This window comes from Leptodactylus fuscus, chromosome 4, assembly GCF_031893055.1.
Source record: "Leptodactylus fuscus isolate aLepFus1 chromosome 4, aLepFus1.hap2, whole genome shotgun sequence".
In the NCBI taxonomy this organism is placed as follows: Eukaryota; Metazoa; Chordata; class Amphibia; order Anura; family Leptodactylidae; genus Leptodactylus; species Leptodactylus fuscus.
The window spans coordinates 90,903,321-90,922,771 of NC_134268.1; positions in this window are offsets into that span (position 1 = coordinate 90,903,321).

The following is a 19,451-nucleotide window of genomic DNA, read 5'->3' on the forward strand; positions in this document are numbered from 1 at the left end:
AGCCCAGTTTGGACCAATTAATGGTGGAGGGAGCCTCTAAACAGCCAAGTTTTGGGAAATTCATGGTGGAGGGAGCCTCTAACCAGCCCAGTTTGGACCAATTCATGGTGGAGGGAGCCTCTAAACAGCCCAGTTTGGGCAAATTCATGGTGGAGGGAGCCTCTAAAAAACCCAGTTTGGACCAATTCATGGTGGAGGGAGCCTCTAACCAGCCCAGTTTGGACCAATTAATGGTGGAGGGAGCCTCTAAACAGCCAAGTTTGGACCAATTCATGGTGGAGGGAGCCTCTAAAAACCCCAGTTTGGACCAATTCATGGTGGAGGGAGCCTCTAACCAGCCCAGTTTGGGTAAATTCATGGTGGAGGGAGCCTCTAACCAGCCCAGTTTGGACCAATTAATGGTGGAGGGAGCCTCTAAACAGCCAAGTTTGGACCAATTCATGGTGGAGGGAGCCTCTAAAAACCCCAGTTTGGACCAATTCATGGTGGAGGGAGCCTCTAACCAGCCCAGTTTGGGCAAATTCATGGTGGAGGGAGCCTCTAAACAGCCCAGTTTGGGCACATTCATGGTGGAGGGAGCCTCTAACCAGCCCAGTTTGGACCAATTAATGGTGGAGGGAGCCGCTAAACAGCCCAGTTTGGACCAATTCATGGTGGAGGGAGCCTCTAAAAAACCCAGTTTGGACCAATTCATGGTGGAGGGAGCCTCTAACCAGCCCAGTTTGGACCAATTAATGGTGGAGGGAGCCTCTAAACAGCCAAGTTTGGACCAATTCATGGTGGAGGGAGCCTCTAAAAACCCCAGTTTGGACCAATTCATGGTGGAGGGAGCCTCTAACCAGCCCAGTTTGGGCAAATTCATGGTGGAGGGAGCCTCTAAACAGCCCAGTTTGGGCACATTCATGGTGGAGGGAGCCTCTAACCAGCCCAGTTTGGACCAATTAATGGTGGAGGGAGCCGCTAAACAGCCCAGTTTGGACCAATTCATGGTGGAGGGAGCCTCTAAAAACCCCAGTTTGGACCAATTCATGGTGGAGGGAGCCTCTAAAAAACCCAGTTTGGACCAATTCATGGTGGAGGGAGCCTCTAACCAGCCCAGTTTGGACCAATTAATGGTGGAGGGAGCCTCTAAACAGCCAAGTTTGGACCAATTCATGGTGGAGGGAGCCTCTAAAAACCCCAGTTTGGACCAATTCATGGTGGAGGGAGCCTCTAACCAGCCCAGTTTGGGCAAATTCATGGTGGAGGGAGCCTCTAAACAGCCCAGTTTGGGCACATTCATGGTGGAGGGAGCCTCTAACCAGCCCAGTTTGGACCAATTAATGGTGGAGGGAGCCGCTAAACAGCCCAGTTTGGACCAATTCATGGTGGAGGGAGCCTCTAAAAACCCCAGTTTGGACCAATTCATGGTGGAGGGAGCCTCTAAAAAACCCAGTTTGGACCAATTCATGGTGGAGGGAGCCTCTAACCAGCCCAGTTTGGACCAATTAATGGTGGAGGGAGCCTCTAAACAGCCAAGTTTGGACCAATTAATGGTGGAGGGAGCCGCTAAACAGCCCAGTTTGGACCAATTCATGGTGGAGGGAGCCTCTAAAAACCCCAGTTTGGACCAATTCATGGTGGAGGGAGCCTCTAAACAGCCCAGTTTGGGCAAATTCATGGTGGAGGGAGCCTCTAACCAGCAGAGTTGGTGGAAATCAGGGTGGAGGGAGCCTCTAACCAGCAGAGTTGGGGGAAATCAGGGTGGAGGGAGCCTAGTATTAGCAGAATTGTGCAACGCTTATGGTGGATGAGTATGAGGATGCGGAGGAATTGGAGAGGTTGAGTACAGACATGGAGTTTCATGTTGGGGTGCTTTACACAGGTGGGCACAAAAATGACGGCTCTACCCAGTGGTGGTTCATTTTTATCAAAGTGAGCCGGTCGGCACTCTCAGCTGACAGACGGGTGCGCTTGTCAGTGATGATGCCACCGGCTGCACTGAACACCCTCTCAGATAGGACGCTGGCGGCAGGACAGGACAGCACCTCCAAGGCATATAGGGCAAGTTCAAGCCACAGGTCCAACTTCGACACCCAATACGTGTAGGGCGCAGAGGGGTCGGAGAGGACAGGGCTGTGGTCGGAAAGGTATTCCCGCAACATGCGCCTATACTTCTCACGCCTGGTGACACTAGGACCCTCCGTGGCGGCACTTTGGCGAGGGGGTGCCATCAAGGTGTCCCAGACCTTAGACAGTGTGCCCCTCGTTTGTGTGGACCGGTGAGAACTTGGTTGCCTACTGGAGGAACTGCCCTCCCTGCCGCCAACGTCACATGCTGGAAACATCTCCATCATATTCTGCACCAATTGCCTGTGGCAAGCATTGATGCGATTGGCCCTCCCCTCTACCGGAATAAAAGACGAGATGTTGTTTTTATACCGGGGGTCAAGGATAGCAAAGATCCAGTACTGGTTGTCCTCCATGATTTTGACAATACGCTTGTCGGTTGTAAAGCACCCCAACATGAACTCAGCCATGTCTGCCACAGTGTTAGTTGGCATGACTCCTCTGGCCCCACCGGAAAGTTCAATCTCCATTTCCTCCTCATCCTCCATGTCTACCCATCCGCGCTGCAACAATGGGACGATTCGAAGTTGCCCGGAAGCCTCCTGTATCACCATCACATCATCGGACAACTCTTCTTCCTCCTCCTCCTCCTCCTCCTCCATTAAACGCAGTGAAGCGGACAGATGTGTGGACCTACTCTCCAGCTGTGACGGATCGGATGCTATCCCTAACTCCTCTGTGTGATCTGAGTTATCCCTGATGTCAATCAGGGATTCTCTCAGAACACACAAGAGCGGGATTGTAAGGCTCACCATCGCATCCTCAGAGCTCACCCTCCTTGTGGACTCCTCAAAGACCCGTAGGATGTCACAAAGGTCTCTCATCCATGGCCACTCATGGATGTGAAACTGAGGCAGCTGACTTTGTGGCACCCTAGGGTTTTGTAGCTGGTATTCCATCAAAGGTCTCTGCTGCTCAACCACTCTATTCAACATCTGAAACGTTGAGTTCCAGCGTGTGGGGACGTCGCACAAAAGCCGGTGTTGTGGCACATGCAGGCGTTGCTGGAGAGATTTTAAGCTAGCAGCGGCTACTGTCGACTTGCGAAAGTGGGCACACATGCGCCGCACTTTCACCAGTAGCTCTGGAACATTGGGGTAGCTCTTTAGGAAACGTTGCACCACTAGGTTGAAGACGTGGGCCAGGCATGGAACATGTTGGAGTCCGGCAAGCTCCAGAGCTGCTACCAGGTTCCGGCCGTTATCACAAACGACCATGCCTGGGCCCAGGTGCAGCGGCTCAAACCATATTGCCGTCTCATCGAGGAGGGCATCCCTCACCTCGGAGGCAGTGTGCTGTCTGTCCCCCAAGCTGATCAGCTTCAGCACAGCCTGCTGACGTCTACCAACGCCAGTGCTGCAACGTTTCCAACTCGTAGCTGGGGTCAATCTAACAGCGGAGGAGGAGGCGGTGGCGGAGGAGGAGGCGGTGGCGGAGGAGGAGGCGGTGGCAGAGGAGGAGGAGGGGGGTGTTCTTCTCGTGTCCCTGCCAGGAATGTTAGGCGGGGAGACGAGGTACACCGGGCCAGTTTGGGAAGCAGTCCCAGCCTCAACTACATTCACCCAGTGTGCCGTCAGTGAAATGTAGCGTCCCTGTCCGCATGCACTTGTCCACGCGTCGGTGGTCAAGTGGACCTTTGTGCAAAGCGCGGAACTAAGGGCCCGCCTGATGTTGAGTGACACGTGCTGGTGCAAGGCGGGGACGGCACACCGGGAGAAGTAGTGACGGCTAGGGACGGCATAGCGAGGTGCCGCAGTTGCCATCAGGTCCAGGAAGGCGGGAGTTTCAACAAGCCGGAACGCCAACATCTCCTGGGCCAGCAGTTTAGCGATGTTGGCGTTCAAGGCTTGCGCGTGTGGGTGGTTAGCAGTGTATTTCTGCCGCCGCTCCAATGTCTGAGAGATGGTGGGTTGTTGTAAAGAAACGCCTGATGGTGCCTTTGATGGTGCAGGAGAAGGAGATAAGACAGGACCAGGGGAGGATGAGGTAGAAGTCAACAAAGTGGCGGAGGCAGATGAAGTGGTGTCCTGGCTCGTCCTCTGGAGTGCATCGCCAGCACAGTCAGCAGTGGCAGTGGCAGAGGCAGAGGCAGTGGCAGAGGCAGTGGCAGTGGCGTGAACGGCAGGCGGCCTTTGTCCTGCCGTTGCTGCCTGCCACTGATTCCAGTGCTTGGATTCCAAATGACGGCGCATTGAAGTGGTGGACAGGTTGCTCTTCTCAGAGCCCCTAATCAATTTCGAGAGGCAAATTGTGCAGACAACACTATATCTGTCCTCGGCGCATTCCTTGAAAAAACTCCACACCTTCGAGAAACGTGCCCTCGAGGTGGGAGTTTTTCGGGGCTGGGTACGAACTGGAACATCTTGGGAGATTCCGGGTGTGGCCTGGCTTCGCCTAAGCTGCTGACCTCTGCCTCTGCCTCTAGCTACCCTTTTTGGTGCTGCACCTGCCTCAACATCCACACTACTTTCCCCGCTTGACATCCCCCCTGTCCAGGTCGGGTCAGTGTCCTCATCATCCACCACTTCCTCTTCCAACTCCTGTCTCATCTCCTCCTCCCGCACAATGCGCCGGTCAACTGGATGCCCTGACGGCAACTGCGTCACATCATCGTCGATGAGGGTGGGTTGCTGGTCATCCACCACCAAATCGAACGGAGATGGAGGAGACTCTAGTGTTTGAGCATCTGGACACAGATGCTCCTCTGTTAGGTTCGTGGAATCGTGACGTGGAGAGGCAGGTTGAGGGACAATGAAAGGAGCGGAGAACAGCTCTGGGGAGCAGGGACAGTTTGGGTTATTGTTCTGTAAAGCTTCGGAATTTTGGGAGGAAGGAAGACAAGACTGTTGGGTAATAGGAGGAGAGGAGGCAGAGTCTGACTGGCTGCTGGACAATGTGCTGTAAGCGTTCTCTGACAGCCATTGCAAGACCTGTTCCTGGTTCTCGGGCCTACTAAGGTTTGTACCCTGCAGTTTAGTTAATGTGGCAAGCAACCCTGGCACTGTGGAGTGGCGCAATGCTTGCTGCCCCACAGGAGTAGGCACGGGACGCCCTGTGGCTTCACTGCTACCTTGCTCCCCAGAACCATTCCCCCGACCTCGCCCACAGCCTCGTCCACGTCCCTTTCCGGGAGCCTTGCGCATTTTGAATTCCTAGTTAGAAATTGGCACTGTATACCAGTAGTAAAAATTGTGGGTGCACGTAACCCCAATATATTCTTTGAATTCCCAGTCAGACACTGGCACTATATGGCAGTAGCAAGAAATGAGGGTATTTGTATTCCCAATATATTCTTTGAATTCCCAGTCAGACAATGGCACTGTATACCAGTAGTAAAAATTGTGGGTGCACGTAACCCCAATATATTCTTTGAATTACCAGTCAGAAACTGGCACTATATGGCAGTAGCAAGAAATGAGGGTATTTGTATTCCCAATATATTCTTTGAATTCCCAGTCAGACAATGGCACTGTATACCAGTAGTAAAAATTGTGGGTGCACGTAACCACAATATATTCTTTGAATTCCCAGTCAGACACTGGCACTATATGGCAGTAGCAAGAAATGAGGGTATTTGTATTCCCAATATATTCTTTGAATTCCCAGTCAGACAATGGCACTGTATACCAGTAGTAAAAATTGTGGGTGCACGTAACCCCAATATATTCTTTGAATTACCAGTCAGAAACTGGCACTATATGGCAGTAGCAAGAAATGAGGGTATTTGTATTCCCAATATATTCTTTGAATTCCCAGTCAGACAATGGCACTGTATACCAGTAGTAAAAATTGTGGGTGCACGTAACCACAATATATTCTTTGAATTACCAGTCAGAAACTGGCACTATATGGCAGTAGCAAGAAATGAGGGTATTTGTATTCCCAATATATTCTTTGAATTCCCAGTCAGACAATGGCACTGTATACCAGTAGTAAAAATTGTGGGTGCACGTAACCCCAATATATTCTTTGAATTCCCAGTCAGACACTGGCACTATATGGCAGTAGCAAGAAATGAGGGTATTTGTATTCCCAATATATTCTTTGAATTCCCAGTCAGACAATGGCACTGTATACCAGTAGTAAAAATTGTGGGTGCACGTAACCCCAATATATTCTTTGAATTCCCAGTCAGAAACTGGCACTATATGGCAGTAGCAAGAAATGAGGGTATTTGTATTCCCAATATATTCTTTGAATTCCCAGTCAGACAATGGCACTGTATACCAGTAGTAAAAATTGTGGGTGCACGTAACCCCAATATATTCTTTGAATTCCCAGTCAGACACTGGCACTATATGGCAGTAGCAAGAAATGAGGGTATTTGTATTCCCAATATATTCTTTGAATTCCCAGTCAGACAATGGCACTGTATACCAGTAGTAAAAATTGTGGGTGCACGTAACCCCAATATATTCTTTGAATTACCAGTCAGAAACTGGCACTATATGGCAGTAGCAAGAAATGAGGGTATTTATAACCCCAATATATTCTTTGAATTCCCAGTCAGACAATGGCACTGTATACCAGTAGTAAAAATTGTGGGTGCACGTAACCCCAATATATTCTTTGAATTCCCAGTCAGACACTGGCACTATATGGCAGTAGCAAGAAATGAGGGTATTTGTATTCCCAATATATTCTTTGAATTCCCAGTCAGACAATGGCACTGTATACCAGTAGTAAAAATTGTGGGTGCACGTAACCCCAATATATTCTTTGAATTCCCAGTCAGACACTGGCACTATATGGCAGTAGCAAGAAATGAGGGTATTTGTATTCCCAATATATTCTTTGAATTCCCAGTCAGACAATGGCACTGTATACCAGTAGTAAAAATTGTGGGTGCACGTAACCCCAATATATTCTTTGAATTCCCAGTCAGAAACTGGCACTATATGGCAGTAGCAAGAAATGAGGGTATTTGTATTCCCAATATATTCTTTGAATTCCCAGTCAGACAATGGCACTGTATACCAGTAGTAAAAATTGTGGGTGCACGTAACCCCAATATATTCTTTGAATTCCCAGTCAGACACTGGCACTATATGGCAGTAGCAAGAAATGAGGGTATTTGTATTCCCAATATATTCTTTGAATTCCCAGTCAGACAATGGCACTGTATACCAGTAGTAAAAATTGTGGGTGCACGTAACCCCAATATATTCTTTGAATTACCAGTCAGAAACTGGCACTATATGGCAGTAGCAAGAAATGAGGGTATTTGTATTCCCAATATATTCTTTGAATTCCCAGTCAGACAATGGCACTGTATACCAGTAGTAAAAATTGTGGGTGCACGTAACCACAATATATTCTTTGAATTCCCAGTCAGACACTGGCACTATATGGCAGTAGCAAGAAATGAGGGTATTTGTATTCCCAATATATTCTTTGAATTCCCAGTCAGACAATGGCACTGTATACCAGTAGTAAAAATTGTGGGTGCACGTAACCACAATATATTCTTTGAATTCCCAGTCAGAAACTGGCACTATATGGCAGTAGCAAGAAATGAGGGTATTTGTATTCCCAATATATTCTTTGAATTCCCAGTCAGACAATGGCACTGTATACCAGTAGTAAAAATTGTGGGTGCACGTAACCCCAATATATTCTTTGAATTCCCAGTCAGACACTGGCACTATATGGCAGTAGCAAGAAATGAGGGTATTTGTATTCCCAATATATTCTTTGAATTCCCAGTCAGACAATGGCACTGTATACCAGTAGTAAAAATTGTGGGTGCACGTAACCCCAATATATTCTTTGAATTACCAGTCAGAAACTGGCACTATATGGCAGTAGCAAGAAATGAGGGTATTTATAACCCCAATATATTCTTTGAATTCCCAGTCAGACAATGGCACTGTATACCAGTAGTAAAAATTGTGGGTGCACGTAACCCCAATATATTCTTTGAATTACCAGTCAGAAACTGGCACTATATGGCAGTAGCAAGAAATGAGGGTATTTGTATTCCCAATATATTCTTTGAATTCCCAGTCAGACAATGGCACTGTATACCAGTAGTAAAAATTGTGGGTGCACGTAACCACAATATATTCTTTGAATTCCCAGTCAGACACTGGCACTATATGGCAGTAGCAAGAAATGAGGGTATTTGTATTCCCAATATATTCTTTGAATTCCCAGTCAGACAATGGCACTGTATACCAGTAGTAAAAATTGTGGGTGCACGTAACCACAATATATTCTTTGAATTACCAGTCAGAAACTGGCACTATATGGCAGTAGCAAGAAATGAGGGTATTTGTATTCCCAATATATTCTTTGAATTCCCAGTCAGACAATGGCACTGTATACCAGTAGTAAAAATTGTGGGTGCACGTAACCACAATATATTCTTTGAATTACCAGTCAGAAACTGGCACTATATGGCAGTAGCAAGAAATGAGGGTATTTGTATTCCCAATATATTCTTTGAATTCCCAGTCAGACAATGGCACTGTATACCAGTAGTAAAAATTGTGGGTGCACGTAACCCCAATATATTCTTTGAATTACCAGTCAGAAACTGGCACTATATGGCAGTAGCAAGAAATGAGGGTATTTATAACCCCAATATATTCTTTGAATTCCCAGTCAGACAATGGCACTGTATACCAGTAGTAAAAATTGTGGGTGCACGTAACCCCAATATATTCTTTGAATTCCCAGTCAGACACTGGCACTATATGGCAGTAGCAAGAAATGAGGGTATTTGTATTCCCAATATATTCTTTGAATTCCCAGTCAGACAATGGCACTGTATACCAGTAGTAAAAATTGTGGGTGCACGTAACCCCAATATATTCTTTGAATTCCCAGTCAGACAATGGCACTATATACCAGTAGCAAGAAATGAGGGTATTTATAACCCCAATATATTATTTGAATTACCAGTCAGAAACTGGCACTATATGGCAGTAGCAAAAATAGTGGGTGTATATAGCCCCAATTCTATTGCTAGGGGACTTGCAGGGTATTTCTGGGGTGAAGGTGGGGGGGCACACCGTTGGAACGGGTATCGGGGGTATATATCGGGTATACGGGAATACACTGACAGTGTATTCCATTCAGGATCCTGGGAAAGCTGGGTTGCGGCGATTGAGCCCGTCAGTGCCACGTTACACTGACAAGCTTCTCCCTGGAATTTAGCTCTTATAAGAGCTGTTGGTTGTCTTCTCCTTCCTATCCTAGCCTGTCCCTGCCTACCCAGAATCTAAGCCCTAGCTAGCTGGACGGAAACCTCCGTCCTCGGTGAATTGCAAGCTCAGAATGACGCGAACCTGGGCGGCGCTGTTCTTTTAAATTAGAGGTCACATGTTTTCGGCAGCCAATGGGTTTTGCCTACTTTTCTCAACGTCACCGGTGTCGTAGTTCCTGTCCCACCTACCCTGCGCTGTTATTGGAGCAAAAAAGGCGCCAGGGAAGGTGGGAGGGGAATCGAGTAATGGCGCACTTTACCACGCGGTGTTCGATTCGATTCGAACATGCCGAACAGCCTAATATCCGATCGAACATGAGTTCGATAGAACACTGTTCGCTCATCTCTAATTGCCAGTCTTAATAAATTCTCCCTAGTGTGAAAGATATATCAAAACTAGGCTAAAGAATAAGTGGAGTAGTTGTTCATGGCCAACAATCAAATTTGACCCATCACTTTTCAGAGTCCCTTTAGAAGATGAAAGCAGGACCATTGCTTGCAATGGGCAAACATGTCTCCTTTCATAAAGTTTTACCTAAAGTCATCCTGCCTTTATAAGTAGTCCAACCTGAGGAATGCAAGCATATGTGACATGTCTCCTTTGACCCCTTGTGTGACCACACATTTGTAAGGTGACCAGGTTTAACTTGTAACCAGGATTAGATTTACAGTGGGGCAAAAAAGTATTTAGTCAGACACCAATAGTGCAAGTTCCACCACTTAAAAAGATGAGAGGCGTCTGTAATTTACATCATAGGTAGACCTCAACTATGAGAGACAAAATGAGAAAACAAATCCAGAAAATCACATTGTCTGATTTTGTAAGAATTTATTTGCAAATTATGGTGGAAAATAAGTATTTGGTCAGTAACAAAATTTCATCTCAATACTTTGTTATATATCCTTTGTTGGCAATGACAGAGGTCAAACGTTTTCTGTAAGTCTTCACAAGGTTGGCACACACTGTTGTTGGTATGTTGGCCCATTCCTCTATGCAGATCTCCTCTAGAGCAGTGTTTTTTTGGGGCTGTCGCTTGGCAACACGGACTTTCAACTCCCTCCAAAGGTTTTCTATAGGGTTGAGATCTGGAGACTGGCTAGGCCACTCCAGGACCTTGAAATGCTTCTTACAAAGCCACTCCTTCATTGCCCTGGCAGTGTGCTTTGGATCATTGTCATGTTGAAAGACCCAGCCACGTTTCATCTTCAATGCCCTTGCTGATGGAAGGAGGTTTGCACTCAAAATCTCACGATACATGGCCCCATTCATTCTTTCATGTACCCGGATCAGTCGCCCTGGCCCCTTTGCAGAGAAACAGCCCCAAAGCATGATGTTTCCACCCCCATGCTTTACAGTAGGTATGGTGTTTGATGGATGCAACTCAGTATTCTTTTTCCTCCAAACACGAAAAGTTGTGTTTCTACCAAACAGTTCCAGTTTGGTTTCATCAGACCATAGGACACTCCCCCAATACGCTTCTGGATCATCCAAATGCTCTCTAGCAAACTTCAGACGGGCCCTGACATGTACTGGCTTAAGCAGTGGGACACGTCTGGCACTGCAGGATCTGAGTCCCTGGCGGCGTAGTGTTTTACTGATGGTAGGCTTTGTTACATTGGTCCCAGCTCTCTGCAGTTCATTCACTAGGTCCCCCCGCGTGGTTCTGGGATTTTTGCTCACCGTTCTTGTGATCATTTTGACCCCACGGGGTGAGAGTTTGCGTGGAGCCCCAGATCGAGGGAGATTATCAGTGGTCTTGAATGTCTTCCATTTTCTAATTATTGCTCCCATAGTTGATTTCTTCAATCCAAGCTGGTTGCCTATTGCAGATTCAGTTTTCCCAGCCTGGTGCAGGTTACAATTTTATTTCTGGTGTCCTTTGACAGCTCTTTGGTCTTCACCATAGTGGAGTTTGGAGTATGACTGTTTGAGGGTGTGTACAGGTGTCTTTTTATACTGATAACAAGTTTAAACAGGTGCCATTACTACAGGTAATGAGTGGAGGAAAGAGGAGACTCTTAAAGAAAAAGTTACAGGTCTGTGAGAGCCAGAAATCTTGATTGTTTGTAGGTGACCAAATACTTATTTTCCACCATAATTTGCAAATAAATTCTTACAAAATCAGACAATGTGATTTTCTGGATTTGTTTTCTCATTTTGTCTCTCATAGTTGAGGTCTACCTATGATGTAAATTACAGACGCCTCTCATCTTTTTAAGTGGTGGAACTTGCACTATTGGTGACTGACTAAATACTTTTTTGCCCCACTGTATATGTGATGCATACTTTTAACCGCTCAGATGCCACAGCCAGCAACAAAAGAACTGCCATGTTTTCACTGCTGTGGACTAAAAAGGTCAGAGTACAATTCAGGCCATCGTCTGTGTAAGTTACAATCACATAAAGAAGAATACAGTATAATTATTATATGACCCCTAAAATTTATTTATTTATTTATTTTATAATGATGGGCTACCCTAAGTATAGATAATAACTAATAACCTAAAAAACACTTTAAGGCCAGGGTGCCACATTGCAATGCAATGGCGGAAACGTTGCGTTTTACAGTACCTATGAAGTGGATGGCTAATCCCATCCACACATTGCAGAAAAAAATCCACTTTGTTTCTGAAAATCGCAGCATGTCAATTATACCTACGGAAATGCTGACATTTTCTGTATAGCTATAATAGGGTCCGAGTAAAACTCTACGGACTTTCTGTGCAAAACTCTATGAGAAAAAAGTGCAATGTTTTTTTTTTTTTTTTTTTTTTTCTGCTGTACAGTACGTGGGGCCTTAGGCTAACTGAGTATTAGGCTCCGTTCCCACGGAGTAACGCGCCACGCATTCACACACGTATACACGTGTCAGAGTGTGAGTGCTCAAAATATGATGATTTGCAAATCCTTTTCAACCTATATTCAATTGAATACACTACAAAGACAAGATATTTAATGTTCAAACGGATAAACTTTATTTTTTTTTGCAAACAGTCACTCATTTTCCTTCGATCCCTCAGGTGACACTGCATTAAAAACTGACATCATTCTGCAACAGATATTACCATGTGTGTTCAGGGATACTTCAGAAAATAATTGTCAGTGGACACAGTTTGTCACTACATCTACAAGTGTAAGTTAAAACTCTACCATGCAAAGCGAAAGCCATATATCAACAACAATGCCTCTGGCTTCTTTGGGCCCAAGCTCAGTCCACATTTCAAATTGTTTTTGGCAATCATGGACGTGGTGTCCTTCCGGGCAAGTCAGGAAAGGACTCTCTGGATTGTTATCAGTGCATAGTTCAAAAGCCAGCATCTCTGATGGTATGGGGGGGGGGGGGTTAGTGTCCATGGCATGGGTAACTTGCATATCTGTGAAGGCACCATTAATGCTGAAAGGTACATACAGGTTTTGGAGCAAAATATGCTGCCATCCAAGTGACGTCTGTTTCAGAGACGTCCCTGCTTATTTCATTCTGCATGTGTTACAACAGTGTGGCTTTGTATCAAAAGAGTACTAGAGTACTAGAGTAGCCTGCTTGCAATCCAGACCTGTTTCCCATTAAAAATATGGCGCAAAATATGGTTGCAAAGTTGTGCATCAAGCAAGAATGGGAACGGAGGAATTCCACCTACAAAGCTTCAACAATTCGTGTCCATAGTTTCCAAACGCTTATTGAGTGTTGTTAAAAGGAAAGGTGACATAATACAGTGGTAAACATGTCATCCTCCATCTGTCCCCAGTTTAATGTCCTCCCCTCCTTCATCTGCCACCAATTTAATGCCCCCCTTCATCTGTCACTAGTTAAATTGCTCTCCTTCAACTGCTACCAGTTTAATGTTCCCCTCCACCTGCCACCAGTTTAGTGTCCCCTTCATCTGCCACCAATTTAATTTCCCCCTGCATCTGCCACGAGCTTAATGTCCCCCCTTCATCTGCCACCAATTTAATGTCCCTATCTATCTGTACCCAGTTTAATTGCCACCCTATATCTGCCACCAGCTTAATGTCCTCCTTCATCTGCCACCAGTTTAATTGCCCCCTACATCTTCTCCCAGTTTAATGCCCCTCTTCATCTATCTGCCTTCAGTTTAATTGCTCCCCTTCATCTGCCCCATTATAATTGCCCCTTCATCTGCCACCAGCTTAATGTCCTCCTTCATCTGCCACCAGTTTAATTGCCCCCTAAATCTTCTCCCAGTTTAATGCCCCCCTTCATCTATCTGCCACCAGTTTAATGCCCCCTTCATCTGCCCCAGTTTAATTGCCCCCTTCATCTGCCACCAGTTTAATTGCCCACTTTATCTCTCCCCACTCTAATGTCTCTCCAAAAGTTTAACATAATTAAATCACTGATACTGAATTTTCACAGTTTTGAGATGGACAAATAAAACCTAAATGGCAACATTAAAAAATCATGCTAACCTCCCATACCTATATATTCTATTAAAGTAGACACTTGCAACATTGTCAGAATGCCACTTGGTACTGTATATGAACAGGCATACAGACATGCAATTTTGATTTAAAGTAAATGTGTGGGGGTTTTTTTGGTTTTTTTTAATGCAAATAAATATATATTAGTTGCTAAAAGTGGAAACCAAAAATATGTTATATGCAAGAAACCTCTTAAAATAAGAGTTCAACATGTGCAGAGTTCATTCATATTGCTAAGGCCTACACCCATATACACGTGTCTTCAGAAAATCACTAGAGCTGGAAGGAACAAAAATCTACTTTGAAGTTGGAAATGTTAAAGGGGCTCTATCACTGGGAAAAGTCATTTATATCTAAACATATGTTTGCATAGGCTTTAGAAAGTCTATTCCACACCTACCTTTAGTATGTAGATTGCCTCACTGGTTTCTGAATAAGTCCGTTTTTATTAATATTCTAATGAGCTTTCAGCCAGCACAGGAAGTTCCCAGCAGCAGCCTCCTCTCTTCTATTATCTCCTATGTGTGTGAAGCAAACAGGAAGCTGAGTCATCATCATCAGCAGCAGCCTCCCATAGGAGACAACAGGAGAGGCGTGCATGATGTATTGTGCACCAGTCTAATTAGCATATGAATAAAAATGGACTTATTCAGAAACCACTGAGGCAATCTACATACTATAGGTAGGTGTGGAATAGACTTTCTAAAGGCTATGCAAAGATGTGATTAGTTAAAAATGACTTTTCCCAGTGATAGAGCCCCTTTAAAAAAGTATCATCCTATAAAACGAAAGGATTACACACCGTGAAAAGCAAGTAAACCCCTAAACCCTATATATTTTTGAATGTAGACAACTTGAAGATATATGTGTCTCAATGGGTTATCAATAGCCACCTCCCCTTCATGCAACTTTGTGACAAACAAAAATAATTTTTTTAAAAAATGCACTAAAACATATATTTGCACCTACAACTCATATTCAGTCTTACACTCACACACAAAATACATTTAAAATAAAAGATCAAGGTGTACACAATTTATATATACCACAAACATCAACTACAACAAGAACCCGTACTCTCAAAAACACTGATATAGAAGATAAGCAAGATTTTACTGTTATTCACTAATATGTTAAAAATCTATACTGCAGCTAGCAAACTGTTACTGTGATACCAAAATCTAACTTTTTTGAGATTGCTATAACTCAGAACTGGCAAAAATTGTGAATATATTCACAATTTATATTCACAATTTTTGCCAGTTCTGAGTTATAGTTAAAGTGTACTTATTCGTGTTTATATTTTTTGAGATTGCACAGCATACCATATATAAAAACTCAACTTAATATTTCACATATACTGTACAACCACCTTCATGCAACTTTCCATCAAAGAGAGATTACAAGAAAAAACAAAACTTCAAGTTTGCTACTAAAGTGCATGCTCAAGCAATCCCTTTCTGCAAATAAAATGTAATTTCCAAAAAACTGCAATATGTGAGGAATTCATACATATCACACATATATATTTACAGGTCCGGGTGTTAAAGGGATTCTACCATTAAAACCCTTTTTTTTGTGGATAAGACGTCGGAATAGCCTTTAGAAAGGTTATTCGTCTCTTACCTGTAGACGTGGTCTCCGCTGCACCATTCCTTAGAAATACCGGTTTTTACCGGTATGCAAATGAGTTCTCTCGCAGCGATGGGGGCGGTCTCCAGTGCTCAAAAAGCGATGGGGGCGTCCCCACCGCTGCCAGAGAAGTGTCTCCAAGCGCCGCCTCCTTCTTCGTCCACCGTGACATCTTCGTTGTCTTCTTCCGGCGCAGGCTTGTAACTTCTAGCAGAGCAGAGCAGACTGCGTGGGCGCACAGGCCACGGGAAAATGGCTGCTAACAATACTGTGCAAGCGGCCATTTTCCCGTGACCTGTGCACCTGCGCAGTCTGCTCTGCCCGAGGCCTAGAAGTTACAAGCCTGCGCCGGAAGAAGAAATTGAAGATGACGCTGCGGACAAAGAAGGAGGCGGCACTTGGAGACACTTCTCTGGCAGCGGTGGGGACGCCCCCATCGCTTTTTGAGCACTGGGGACCGCCCCATCGCTGCGAGAGAACTCATTTGCATACTGGTAAAAAACGGTATTTCTAAGGAACGGCGCAGCGGAGACCACGTCTACAGGTAAGAGATGTATAGCCTTTCTAAACTAATTTTGTGCATACAAATTAAATAGGACTTTACATAAAAATTATAATTTTCTATCCCCCTGTAAAAATTGGAGTAATTTATACGTTCATCTCTAGTGATAATCGTTATTGCTATTATTTTAGCGTGTAACGGATATCGTTGGAGAGGCGGGCAGCATATTTTATTCTATGAGGATCAGGTATGGACAGGACAGGGATTGGGTGAAATGTAAACTTTATTGATGACTTTGTGTATGTGTTGTGTAAGTGTTTGGTGCAACTCGTTTGGGCTGCAACCTGGACATTGGTAAAAGTCTGTGTCATAGCGTCAATAAATTTCCTGTTTATGTTAAGAGAAGAATAAGATTACCCCTCTAATAAGGCTCATAGGAATATTACATTATCCCTCTATATGACATTCAGAGAGCAAAAGTACAGTATGCTCTCTGATTGATAGGAGAGGGGGTAACATGGACAGAAGTACATGCTATCCCCCCTTCCCCCAGGGTCACATACAAGTTATACACAGATGATGATGATTCATCATCTCTGTGCAGTCTGCAGCTCCACTCCTCCCCCCTCCTACTGCAGCTCTTAAGATGCTACCTGAGGCAGGAGGGGAGGACACTTTAGAGCCCCATATCTCAGGATTGGTTAGTGTCATGAAGTTGATTTGCAATGGGATCTCAATGCAGAATAGCGTTTTCAACAGTGAATCGCTCCAGTTCTGTAAGGGCTATCATGAAGATCTTGGTATAATTTTAAAGATGAGATTCTCTTCATCTTAATAGCCTTAACCAATCCGGAGATATGGGCATGAGTAGTAATGACATATTAGATAGGTCCTCGGCTAGAAAAGTGCCACCATGGGAGGACGTATAGATATGTGGGCGGCAGAGAAAGGATTAAATGTCAAAGGTCTTAACTCAAATGCAAAGAGGCATATGACCCTCACTGAAAAACGTGCTTATAAGATGAATATTGTGTTTCGACTTTGACACCTCCTGCTCTTTCAACTTTGTTCTTCATTGTTATCCTACTGTATATTCTGCAATTCAGTTGAAGAAGACAGTGGGGGCCGCTATATTGATCTCATCTTCATGTATCATGGAGGTCATCACATCTATTATTGATCACTGAGGGAGATCAAATTAGAAGGTAAACCCCTTACAACCTCTGTGCTCCTGACAGACGAACTTCCTTACCCGGGTCCTCAATAAGGTAACCCACGTTGACGTTTTATTAGGAGATGATGTTCTTTATATGACCTGTGGCACATTAACCACCGCTCAGACAAATCTTTTACTTTATACTGTCCTCCCCATAAAACTCTTATCCGTATAGAGAACTTTTTTGGGAATGTTCTCTTTATGTGTCTTCTTCGAGGAGTCTTTATGGGCTCTTTCACATGGTCAGATCATGTTCCCTGTAATGGTGTATCCGAACGAATATTGTGTTTCCACTTTGACACCTCCTGCTCTTCCAGCTTTGCATGCACCAGAACTTGTCACTGTTGACAGGTTGCTCAGGAGGATGCAGACACAAGAGGAGCTTAGATGTCACTTCAAGGCATATTTTTTTTTTTTTTTTAAATGAGAGCTCAGTCTCATCTAAGTCGATACTCTGGGAGGCTTATAATGTCGTGATGAGGGGTAATTGTATAGCAATAGGGTCCAAACTGAAGCACGTTGCTAACCTATGCCTCGTAGATCTCTGCTCTCAGTTGTGTCAAGTTGAACGCCGCATGTCAGCCAATACAAGATGATTCCTTAAATTGCTGATGGACACAAATGTGCAAATTAGGAACACATTGCTTCAAATGATGGAAAAATTGCTAATGCCCAACTGCAGGACCAGGGGAGAGGGGTAGAGCGTATGCTCTCCAGCGTTACAATGGAACAATAATTTATGACCATAAAGAGATTGCTCATATGTTCTATGACTACTACTATGATTTATAATCCTTGCCTTCAGGTCTTCCTTCACACCCACAGGAAAGGGACAAAATTCTTTGTGCTGATTTCATTTATCATCAGCCCTCCCTCCTGAAACATTAGACTTACTCAATGAACCTACTGCTGTGGGTACAGGTTCAACAGATACTTAAAGACTTCCTAAACGGCTCTGACAACCTTATGTATTTGTACTATAAAGTCTTTACCACGGAGCTTATTTCCCAGCCTTTCATACTTTTTTAATGCTTTCATGGCTGGTACTTCACTCCCTGACTCTTTTCTCCATTCATTCATCACACTTATCTCTAAACCATGTAAAAAAATTTAGGGTTATAGCATTATTAAATATTAACTGCCCATGCCTGGAGTGTTATTACTGCTTATACACATGCTTGTATACTGTTTTATTACACTGGTTTAAAAAAAATTGTGTAAATAATTAAAAAAGCAAAAAAAAAAAAAAAGAAAAGAAAAAAAGCTGTTCACCACAATTCCGGTAGGATGTCTCAGTACTTGCCTTGATCTTGATACACAAAGATCAGGTTGGGTCACCAAGTCCGATTCAGAATTAGTGGTACTTAATTTATATGCAGAATAGGCCTTTGATCACCTGGGATGGCCCCTTTTATTTGCCACTCTAGAGACTTGTGGATTAAGGAGTCCATTCTTCATGGCAATAAGGGACCTTTACACTCCCTCCTCTGCAACCACAAAGCTCCCTCATGCCTCCTCCTCATCATTCTCCCTACATGATGAGACTCATCAGGGATGCCTGCTATCTCCCCTGCCATTTGTACTATGTGTTGAACCCCTAGCATATGCTTACATACATATTTGTGGGGTCAGAGTTAGGGATAAGGTATTTAAGCTTCCACTGTTTTCTAACGATGTCCTGTTAACTTTCACAAATCTCCATGTAACCCTGCCCAACATACATGCTCTTCTAGAGGCATTTGGCTGTCTTTCCGGGTACAAGGTCAATACCACAAAGACAGAATCCCTACCTATTTGGATCACTTAATCCCACCTCTCCTGTTTACATCATCCTTTACTTACAAGTGACACGATACCTCCCTAAAATATTTAGGTATCTCTGTAAATCTTTTTCCCTCCTGTATCAGGAAAATTTCTCTCAACTACATAGGCAAATACATGCACTCCTCTCTAAGTGGTTGACTTTACCTCTGTGTCTCTTCAGCTAGATCTCTACAATAAAGATGACCATATTTTCTAGGCTATTACTTATTTGAGACCTTACCATTCTTTGTCCCTATAAAGAACCTCTGTTTGCTACAGGGCTCTATCATGCGGTTTATGTGGGCCAGAGGGAGACACAGGATCTCTAGGGCAGCAGTGATGAGCCCAAAAGAAAGTGGCACCTCTGTCTCCCCGATTTAGTTTTCTACTATTGAGCTACTTGAGAATTCTGGTGTGGTCAATGCCATCAGCCCATTCCAAATGATTGGAAATAGAATAGTTATGGTTGGCCCCAAATCAACCTAATTCTCTCCTTTGGATGCAACCCTATTCCCCACACCGATTTCCTATTGGGCCC